Source organism: Periplaneta americana, chromosome 16 (assembly GCF_040183065.1).
Source record: "Periplaneta americana isolate PAMFEO1 chromosome 16, P.americana_PAMFEO1_priV1, whole genome shotgun sequence".
NCBI lineage: Eukaryota > Metazoa > Arthropoda > Insecta > Blattodea > Blattidae > Periplaneta > Periplaneta americana.
This window is the reverse complement of record NC_091132.1, coordinates 159,812,358-159,818,282: the sequence shown is the minus strand read 5'-3', so window position 1 is coordinate 159,818,282 and position 5,925 is coordinate 159,812,358. Positions and strand designations below refer to the sequence as shown.

The following is a 5,925-nucleotide window of genomic DNA, read 5'->3' as shown; positions in this document are numbered from 1 at the left end:
CCATTGCTTTCCTCCTTTTGACTTCCTGGTAGCAGTTCATGTTACTCCTTATAGTACATGCCAAGTATTTGAAGGTGTCTACTTGCTCTACTGTCTCATTTAGAATTCACGAGTTTACCTTCTTTATTCTTTTTGCGACAACATGATTTTCATCTTGTTTGCATTTATCTTCATCCCATAATGCTCACAGCTGTCATTTAGCTCCAGTAGCATATCCCTTAGTATCGTCTTCTCTTTTGCTAACGACGCCATATCATCAGCAAATCTCATGCACTCTATTATTCTTCCGCTTATTTTTATCTCTCCCATGTTCTGAAAACAATTTGTTCATCAAATTCTCGAAGTACACTGTCGGTCAAAAGTTTTCGATCAGCTATGAAAACAACTATATACTTTATTTCAATGTACAAACACATCGGAAAAACTAAATAGACCAACAAAATAAATATTTTCTGTCTCTACGTTATGATATGATAGAATATTCGAAACGAAATCCCTGTTTTAACCACAAATCCATAGTTGTGATAGGTAATCGAAAACTTTTGACTGGTGAAAAAGGGAGAAAGGCAAACCCGGTGCTTGAACGTAGTCTACTCGTGTCGAATAGCACCAAGGGGGCCGCCACGCTTAATGTGCCCATCTGACAGACGACTTCTCTTCATGTGCACTGCGGAAAAATCTGGGATTTAACCCAGGCATATTGGTGCACAATCTAGTGATTAGAAGTTGTGCACTGCCATCTCTCCTAGTCCCAAAGTAAACATTTTACAAGAGAAATTTCTGACCCCGCCGGGAATCGAACCCGGGCCGGCTAGTCTGGAGGTAAAATTTAAAATGTTTTTTCTTACAAAGCTTCGCATTTCAGTAGTTTTTTCTGTTAGACATTAATTTCTCGTTTGCAATTTGGACGATATAGACGTAGTATTACATGAGCTTTGTAAATTTCTAAAGAGCCACTCAGGTGATGACGTCCAATAATTAATACATTTTTTTTTATCTTACAGTAAGTCAGAAATTAATATTTGTATTTTATTAGAAACTTTCCTCATTAGAAGATTGCCGTGAGGATAAAATACGCTTTAGCAATTTGAGTGTATAAAGAAAATTAATATTACATTATATAAACCTTATTTAAATCAATAAGTGTGTGACAAGGATTTTTACATATACAGAAATATAGACATTTATTTATTTTATTTATTCATTCATTCATTTATATTGGCAGCGTTAAGGCCATAAAACCTTTGGCCCATAAGAATAGCAAATATAAAAGTGAAATACAGGAACAATATACAATAATAATAATAATAATAATAATAATAATAATAATAATAATAATAATAATAATAATAATAATAATAATAACAAAAGAGTTTAGTTACAAGTAATTCTAAGAATCAAGCAATTACGTTTCAGTAATGTGAATCGAAGTAATTGTAGTAGTAATAATAAAAAAAATTATATATCAAAAATAAAAATGATACATTAGCAGATACGTTTTAGGAAAGCTCACAATCTGTTTAATAGTATTTACAAAGTCGCCAGATTGTATACGGGAAGTTTCATTCTTGTTGCTTAGGTACAGAAAAAGTCGCTAAATCCCTTCGTTAGAAGAAATTGAAGTTTTAAAGAAATTGTCACCGAAAAAATAAAAGCCGTAAGATTTAGGGCCTGTACTACGATCGCCTGTTACAGCTCCAGATTCGTATACTCCAGTTTAGCAATCTGGAAGTTAAATATTTTGTTCTGTACTACCAGCGGATTTTAACTGCAGGATTGTTATCCGGAAGATATAGTAACATTTTTATTACGTTGGCAATGAAGTTACTGAAAATGTAGTGAAATTTATTGCATTGGTATACCTTTCCCCGCGTATTTCATGTTTATGTTCCGTGTTTATATGGTACTATTTATTTTGGGGTTTTATTATAAGCATTATTGTTATTATTTATTATAATACTGAAGCTCCAGCCAAAAAATAACAGAGTGAAGAACAGAAAATTACAATACTGTATGAAGAAACTTTACATGGAAGCAAAAGGTAAGATTTTAAAGGTTATGTTTCTTTTCGAATAGTAATAATTCCTACCATACGATAGTATTTTGGTTTTAATTAGTAGGCCTAAAGAGGACGGGTGCGGGTTCCAGCAAAAGTGCATTTTTCTCCATAATCATTGTTTTATTCATGTGTAACTGCACAAGAAGTGTAGGTGGCAATTTTTTTTGTATTGTAATTAATATTAAGTGTGCTTTCAGTTTGTTGTATAGCCTACATTATTAGTGAATAGGACCTATTTCGGTAATTTTTTTAGAAATAGTGTACTTCACGGCTTCAAATCATGGGTCGAAGGCACAATAACTCGTTTAAAAAAGAAAAGTTCACTGATACTGATAATAATGAATGATGTCTTTGGCCTGGGATTTCTAACCAACATTAGTACAGCAAGGTACACTGTTCCTAGCAAATTACCAATATTTCAGTATGTTAGGCCTACGTATTTTACTGTTAATAAATGGGCGGATATTTTGTATTAGGGCCATAATACCATTCGATCACAGACAGGGCCTAACATTATTTTTTAAAAGAAGAGCATGAGGTGGAGAGACGTTTCCACTAAAATGCAACAGGCCTATCTGTTTGTAATGCACATTCGACACCTCGTAAAATAACACAGAAACAGCAGATATTAAGTTTTTTTCCAAAGTTTCTATGTACAGTATAGTCATATGTTTGATATTGTACTGACAATCGTCCATTAAAAGCTTATGCTTATTTAGGTATAGAAACTTAGATAAGGGAAAAAGAGAAATACTGTATATTTCCTAATGTTGTAGGTTGCATATGGAATTAACCTAGTTTTACTTCCTTTTTAGTAATATGGAATGAAGCATGGGGAGAATATAGTAACATCAGCACAAATACAAGGACCTGAAAACAGCTGAGAAGCAAATTTGAATTCTTGGAAAAGAACACAAATAAAATTGCTGCTGCAGAGAGACAATGCAGGCTACAAACAATTGGAGCCCCTCCAACTGAAGCAAAACCAAATCCAAACTTGGCCAAGGTAAGTGATTTAATTCTCCTATCTAGTGAGTGATTTCTCAGTGATTTTGATTCATATTCAATGCATAAGTTCATTTATATGTTAAGTTATACAATTATTAAATAATAAGCAGAGGAAACTGTATAACATAAGTTTGAATTCTTTTTATTTATTTATTTATTTATTCATTCACTCATTTATTTATTTACTTACTTTTGTTACAGCCGAAGTAGTAACTAAACCAAGTTCCACTGATACCAGTGCAGCTAATAACACGAATGAGGTTAGTGTGTAAGGAATTAAGAGTCAGAAGAAGGAGATGATGAGCTTTAGAGATAAAAAAAATATTAGATTCTTGAAAATTGTTATACAAATTTAATTTAATGTCGGTATTACATTATAATACTATTATTTCTTTTTTATTTACAGTACCATTCAGGTTCACAGTGCAATTTTTTAGTTTTTGAAGTGAAACTGGACATCCCAACAATATCTCCAGGTAATTTGATTTATACTACAAAACGTTCTTTCACATTCTACGTGTGATGCTTACTTTTCCAATCTGAAATAGCTGTAACATGTAAACATATTTTCAGCCAACATGTTGAAAATAAAACTAACACACATACTATATGAAATCTGCAGCAAGCAGTAGATAAATTAGATGCAAAAGTTAAAAAAAAAAAAAAAAAAAAAAAAAAAATGTTAAAATATATATTGTACATAATGATGAAATGGTCACAAGAAATGGATGTCATAAAAAGTAAACATCATTGTATTATAATATTATGTGGGATTTGAGTGGGAATTTGAAATTTATAAATGTAGGCCTAAAAATAGAAAGTACACTAAACTGAAGAATTTATTTTGAGATTTCTCTGTAATGGGTTTGTAATCAGATTAGGCCACATTATGTTAAGTTATATTTCAATTTTACTGTGAGGATTCTCACTTTGAAACTTGTGAATGATTTCTTGTGTACAGAAAAACTGAAAAATATCTTTTCATGAGATAAAACAAACTGACTACACTCTATTTACAATAGAACTGTTTGCTTGGTTTTTTCTCTCTCTTTTTTATTGCAGCTTTACTTTCTTATTGTTAAAAATGAGTTTGGATTAATAGCACGTTAGAAAATACAATACTGTTACAGCTGCTGACTTTAAAGTGTCCACACATTTATGATAAAACATCATCTTTCTCCAGAATTAAATATCTTAAGAATTAATTCCACTTTTAAAATATTACAGAGTCAGCTGGTGCAGCAGATGAAGGTCTTCCACTGTACGGGTGTCTACACAGTGTAATGAAAGTAAGTTTTAAGTGAAATTACTGGTTTATTCAGTGTAGGTAGTGTAGGCTAAACCCAGAAAGGTCTGAATATAAGCATATATCCCTCTCTTAAATATTTGAGCTGATAATGGGATAATAGCTGATCGAGTTACACCCCAAGGATGCTTAAAAAAAAAAAAAAAAAAAAAAAAAAAAAGAAAGAAAGAAAAAGCAAGCCTCTGAGGAATGCATTAGCCACATTGAAAAATCTTTCTCCATCTGTGAACTGTAAGTTTAATGTTGACTTAATTATACTTGAGATGTTAGAAATGCATGAACTTCAGTACTATTACAGTGATTTCTTTAAAAAATACATTAGTTGAAAGTTGGATGCTAACATTATAACAAAGAATGATTTGAAATAAAAGTAAGTCATGTCCTCATGTTTGGAAAGAGATGGGGTTTGGAATATCAAAAGTAACATTTGGAGTTTTTACATTACTTTTTCCTCCTCTTTAATGGGTGGTCCATCTACAAGGACATCTTCAATTAGTGGCAGAAAGTAAATGCTACAATAATCACCCATTCTTTATGTTTTAACAAAATATATGTTTAATTTTGTTGACCAGATTTGTTTGACCTGGATGACTGGGAGATTACTTCTTCTCATCCTTCTAATGGAGTGATAATCTCTTGCAACTGTTCTTGATCCCTATGGTCTCTGCTTTATCTGCTAGTCTTCAAGATTAGGTTCGAGTCAGGTGATAATTATAAGCTAATCTAAGGTTTCTGGTTGGGTTCGGGTCTTGGTTCAGATCAGGCCGAGATGGGCCGGGCCTAAGAATTATGGCCCGTGCAGATCTCTAACAAATGGGGCTTATAGCTGAAGTTGGCTCTGCCACAGTTTTCCAAGTTTTGTGTATTTGCATATGTATTTGTATTGTGTTTAATTACAGTTACTATGTACTCTTATGTATTAGCCTGCATATTATTAATTTGTAAATATGACATGTACCACAGCATATATAATGAGACAGTGGATGTAATAAATGATTATGCTTATTGTGTCTCCTGAAAAATGTCGTATTTTGTTTACACAAAATAAATAAATAAATTTTAAATTTAATTGCAGCTGTAGTCCATCTCTCATTTTTTAAGTACACATTCACAGAGTACCTGAATACAATTGAAGCGTCAGCTGGAACAACGTTGTAAGTTACAAAATTTTCATTCGGTGTGTTTCCGTGTAATAATGTTGTAGGGCTATGTCATGTTACCTTGCTATACTCCTTGGCTTGCAACTGTCCATCAATGCAGTACGTGAAATTTGTCCACTCAAAAGTTTGCTACCCTCATAAGAACAAAGTTGTACGCATACACATTTTTGCAGCTCCTGTAAATTTTACCAAATGTAACTTATAACGTTGTTCCAGCCGACGCTTCAATTAATGTGCCTCTTGAAAAATGTTGTTTTACCATATTTTGCTTATGTAAAATAAATTTGAATTGCAGATACAGTGCATTAGCCTGTTAAGAGATCACTGTGAGGGATCCAAGCAATAAAATATATTTAAAAAGTAACAATATGAATATGTTTGCATACAGGAAT

General features: G+C 32.3%; 1 long non-coding RNA gene across 2 annotated transcripts; it reads left to right on the top strand.

Annotated features, from left to right (window-relative positions):
- Positions 1-2,728: 2,728 nt before the first annotated feature.
- Positions 2,729-5,447, top strand: LOC138691596 (uncharacterized). Of its 2 annotated transcripts, XR_011329925.1 has the most exons (6): positions 2,729-3,065; positions 3,269-3,327; positions 3,474-3,543; positions 4,295-4,356; positions 4,459-4,604; positions 4,946-5,447. It is a non-coding gene; the product is annotated as an uncharacterized lncRNA (long non-coding RNA). The 2 variants fall into 2 exon arrangements; XR_011329924.1 differs by lacking the exon at positions 4,946-5,447 and having other exon boundaries at positions 3,269-3,543; positions 4,459-4,547.
- The last annotated feature ends 478 nt before the right edge of the window (positions 5,448-5,925 follow it).